Source organism: Seriola dumerili, unplaced genomic scaffold (assembly GCF_002260705.1).
Source record: "Seriola dumerili isolate Sdu_G_001 unplaced genomic scaffold, Sdu_1.0 BDQW01002667.1, whole genome shotgun sequence".
Taxonomy (NCBI): Eukaryota; Metazoa; Chordata; class Actinopteri; order Carangiformes; family Carangidae; genus Seriola; species Seriola dumerili.
The window spans coordinates 208,478-213,854 of record NW_019176922.1 but is presented as its reverse complement, the minus strand read 5'-3'; the positions used below and the strand labels follow the sequence as shown (position 1 = coordinate 213,854).

General features: G+C 38.4%; 1 pseudogene; it reads left to right on the top strand.

Annotated features, from left to right (window-relative positions):
* The first annotated feature begins 2,071 nt into the window (after window positions 1-2,071).
* LOC111239436 overlaps window positions 2,072-5,377 on the top strand; it is a 10,356-nt pseudogene continuing 7,050 nt past the window's right edge.

Genomic DNA, 5,377 nt, shown 5'->3' with positions numbered 1-5,377 from the left:
CCCTAAACTCTGCCACAGCAGTCCAGCAAAATTCGAAAAGGCGCTCCCGCGGGCATCAGGTGTTCAAACCCTGGTTCCAACCACCATCACAGTGGAGTTGGACTTCTCTCTTGTTGCAGCTGCAGTTTGCAGCGTTCCACAGCTCCAGTCCAGGCTCAGAGCTATCTTAGGCCTGTCGACCAGAGCCGCAGTGACCTTTTGTCTTTTTTTCTTTCTTCCTTCTTTGTATTTCCAATTTGAAAAGTGACAACTGGAGGTAAATTATTTGCTCCTCACGTTCACTGTGTCCGTTGTTGTTTAGTGTGGTCCTGTCCCTGACAGGCAGGTCTGATTTTGTGTTGGCCACCTAATGTGCTCGTCTGAAACTGCATCAAAACATCTTATTCGGAAACTTGGAAGCTTTAAAAGAACTATCAGATTCTCTTCCTCCATCTCTTTTTATGAGCAGCCATATTACTGCAAACATGACCATGCCTGCTGCCAATACAACCCTCGCTGTTAGTTTTTGTGTTGTCTCCACAGCTCCACCAACTGAGAGACTGTCACTGCTGCACGCGGTCACGCTGGACGGGCTGAAGAGCCACTGGGAGGGCGCAGTTCACCACGATTTCATGTCCTGTACACATCAAAAACAACAACACTTGGATTTTGTGTCTTGTTTGATGTTGACATTTTAATCAGAACTGTCACATCAGAAACAAAAGAAGCCCAAGAAAAGACGCTCGCTGTCTCCACACAAGCTCCTAGAGTATCTGATCTGTAGCTTCCACAGTGACCTCTGACGCTCTTCAGAAGATCCTACATCTCTGCTCCCTCACGGCCTCACATGGGTCTAGTAAAACCTTTACAGAGTGTGAGTGGCAGTTTAACCGGTTAAATACACTCCTCGTCATATTGTGAACCAAAGTCAACAAACGCAAAATAAAGTTTGGTTCTCCCGTCCGTCACCGTCGTCCGTCTCTGGTCACCAGGCTCGAAACATGAGCAGATTTTAAGCTTTCAGCACTTCTCGTTCAGTAAACGTCAAGATGCAGCTCAGTTTAACTCCAGATTTTAAGTGCCGCACACGCTCAAGACTACCCAATTTCTCATTGGGCTCAGATGGACAGCTCGATGTTTCCACCTCCTGTCCTGCTCTCGTACTCTGCTCTTGTCCTGTTGCTCGGACGCTGGAAGTTCAGTGTATCCCGTGCACTGGGAATTCTGCCGTGCTTGTACGCCGATAACAAGTGACGCCGGCCTGCAAAACCAGTGATTTCTCCGTCCGCGGCGGAGCGCGCCGCAGCCCCTGTTAAAGTGAAAAAGCGCTAGTTTCTATGCGCCCTCTATCAGCTCGCTCGTCTCATCTTGGATTCAAAGCAGCCATTACGAACAATGTACAATTAACTCTTACGTTCCGAGCTGAAATAGTGAATGTTATATTCTAATGTGCGAGACAATAGACGTTGACTTTTAAACAGAATTTGCGGCCTTAAACGTGTTCCTGCTTGTTTATAGTGTAATCAGGCGTGGATATGTAACGTGATTGAAGTCACTAATGTTTAATTTTTTTACATGTTTGTGTGTTTTGTTATGTCTGATTTATCCTTGTTAACATTTAGCTGTACAATAACATAGATGTTATGTCTTGACTTTATTGCTATCGCAATTTAAAGACATTTGGGGACCTGAAAGGGTTTTCTGCCCCAAAATGACTTCAAATCACTCAATTATGATTTTTAAGATTATACCATAACCAGTACTTTTCACTAGTTCAAGACTATGTAAAGGGCCAATGCAACACATACAATGCAGTTTTTTACTTGCCAAAAATTGATTCCAGCTGTTAATGTTGGACTGAAAGGGATTTTCTGCCTCAAAATGTCTTCATGTAACTCATGAGTTATATTTAGAACATTATACCATAATCAGTACTATATATATATCTATATATATATACCTTTTAAGCCCAACATTGACCTATTAGTATGTGTGGTGTGCACATATATCACTTAAAGAAGAAGTTCAGCCTATCACTCTGCTTTGTGTTAATTTACATAAAAAGAAAAAGAAAAAAAAACGTCTCTCCGACGGACGGTGGTCGGCTCCCATCGTTCACTTGAAAGATTATTTTTTATTATTTTTCTCTCAGAGATCAAGATCCTCTCGGTCACAATGAATTCTCTGATTTTCCTGCTTTTTGTGGGAATACACGGCGCGACGGCAGGTGAGTTAAACAACAGCTGGTTCATTTTTAAAGAAAGAAATGCTCATTGTATTTATTGTATGTGTGCATGTGATAATATTTGATGTTTAGTTCCAGGACTTCCTTACAGATTATAGAACTGTAGCAAAAGTAACAAGACACTAGAAGAAGATTGAAATATATGTTGTATTTATTTTTATCGGCACCATTATTTTATTTATTTATTTTATGAAGCCCATTAAGATCAATAATGAGTTCTGGTCTAAATGGCGGCATAATTACGCAGCACAAAAGTCCAACACACCTTCACATAAATAAAGAAAACGAGGGGGAAAAACGAGGCATTAAAACAAAGTGTTTCTGGTCCAGAGCTGAACATCAGCCACTAAAACCTTTTACATCTTGAAGTTTTTCATCTCTTCTGTGAAAATTGCTCTCTCCAAAACGATAACGATAAAAATCACATGCTCAGTTTATAGTCGTTGATTAAATTCCATTAATCATGACTGTTACTTTAAAAATGATCTAAATATGATTTGATAGATTCTCATTCATTAGATATAATTGACAAATTAGCAGAGTCTCTAAACTCGTCCCGACAGTTCATCTACATTGTAGAAATGAACAGAAAGCTCCAGTTTAGGTTTAGATTGAAGTTTTTATTTGTAACTGCACCTACGAGTCAGTCGATGGCGCTGTTTCCATAGTTACTGACGCCAGAAGACAAACAACTTCCTGCTTTGTTGGTCCAATATTTAATATCATTCACTAGTGTATGTCAGTAACATGATAACAACATGATACATTAATACTCTTTAATTATCTTTTTTAATCACTTCACCGTCGATTCTTTCAATATCAAACAAAATATAAATTACAACCAAATAAAAGCCTACACACACATTTCATGATCAGAAATGTGTGTGTAGGCTTTAAAATGTAGAATAAAGAAAAATTAAAAACTATACAACACTATGAGAGAATAAAGATAAATTCATGTTGAATGAAACATTTAAGAAAAGATATTGCTGGTAATAAAAATGTGGTTTTAATGCATGCATATAACTGTTAGTAACAGAGACTTTATGAGAGGTACAAGGTAATACTACAGAAACCCTGAGGAAGAAGAAACGTATTTTATCATTGATTGGTCAAAGTTAAAGTGGAAGTAGAGATCACGAGGGACTGAATATGATCAAATGGAAAAGATTTGTATCTGTTAAATATAGATAATAAAAATTTGAATAATATATTTTTCCTAATATTGTTTTTTGTTCAGAGGTTTGTGATAATGATAATAATACGATAACAAGAGAGTAAATGTCGATAAATGTCTCCATTACCTGGAAACTACAGGTACGTTTGGAAGGAATTGATATTCAGCACCAGAAATAAATAACATCTGTTTTTTACAAAACAAGGTTGCATGACTCAATATTTGACTAATTTGATTCATTTATTTCAGACTAAATACATTTGAAGACACATTCCTCAGAAATATTAAAGTGGTTTCTGGAAAAAAATGTTTTCTCAGTTTGTTTTTTGTATTTATTTACCACACAACAGAGATTGTCAGGAGGTCTTTGAATGCACTGTGTCTTCTTGACTCTAATAGAGGAAAAATAACATTGTTCCAGTTGATAAATAAAACTGTCATTCTGAAAACTAAAATCATGACATTAACTTTGTCTTACAGTGACTCACTCTCTGAAGTATTTCTACACTGCTTCCTCTAAGCCCAAACTTCCCAGAGTTTTGTGGCTGTTGGGTTGGTTGATGATGTTTGAGCGTTTTCAACTATGAAGCAACACCAGGAGAGCAAGAGCCTAAAACAGGACTGGATGACAAGAGTCAAGCAGATCAGCAGTATGGAGAGGGAGACACTGGGAGTTTTTCAGGTGCAGCAGACTTCAAAGCCAACATTGAAACTGCAAGCAGCGGCCTTCAACCAAACTGGAGGTTTTGTTTTATTATTCACTTATTACTGGTAAATGTTGCAGATGTACTCATCGTTTTGTATTGGTTCGTAAAAGATGTGAGAAAACGCGACACACACACACACACACACACACACACACACACACACACACACAAACAAACACACACACTACTGAGACTGAGGGACTAACAGAGATTATTAAGGCTTTTTCTCCACTAGTTTAGATCAGATTAACTCTGCTGACGTGCCCACAGTTAGTTGGAACGTAACACAAGATGGGACACAGACTGCCTCTGCTGGATCCTCATATGACATTAGTAGCAGCAGGTTTTATTAAAACTAACTGACAGGACGACTTTGTGAATGTCTTACTCAGATCATGGGTTCAACATGTTTAAGACAGGCTCTGATGTACTGACCACAGTGTATCTATCCAGTATTAAACATATATAGTGCTGAAACAATCAGTCAATTCATCACTTAGTTTCATAACATATCTCATAACGCAAAATTAGTTCAGTTCTTTAAAACTTTTATTTCCTTTCATGAAATATCACATTTTCAGTTTTACAGTTGTTCAATAATTATTTTTTTTCTTTAAAGAGACAAAACTGCTGCTTTCTTGTGGCGTGGTCTCAGTGTTATTCAGAGAGAAGATGGTCGTCCTGACCGACAGAGAGAGAGAGAGATGGAGGAAGAGTGTGATGAGAGAGAGGAGGAGAGGGAGAGATGACTGTTTTAGCTTCAGCACATATGAGGATAGTTAGTTATAGTAAATATCAGTGATCCTACAGGAAAGGAACCGACACACATCATCCAAACATAAAATAAATAACACACGTACCATAAAACCAGGTGTGAAATGGCAGATCTGACAGTGTAACAGCTGCTACACGTGTGAGAACCTGCAGGATGGTGTTGCACTTTTAAACAAACACACAAAGAAACAAACAAAGAAACAAACAAAGAAACAAACAAACAAACAAACAAACAAAGAAACAAAGAAACAAAGAAACAAACAAATAGACAGACAGACAGACAGACAGACAGACAGAGAAACAAACAAACAGACAGACAAACAGACAGACAAACAAACAAACAAAGAAACAAACAAATAGACAGACAGACAGACAGACAGACAGACAGACAGACAGACAGACAGACAGACAGACAGACAGACAGACAGACAGAGAAACAAACAAACAGACAGACAAACAGACAGACAAACAAACAAACAGACAGACAGACAGACA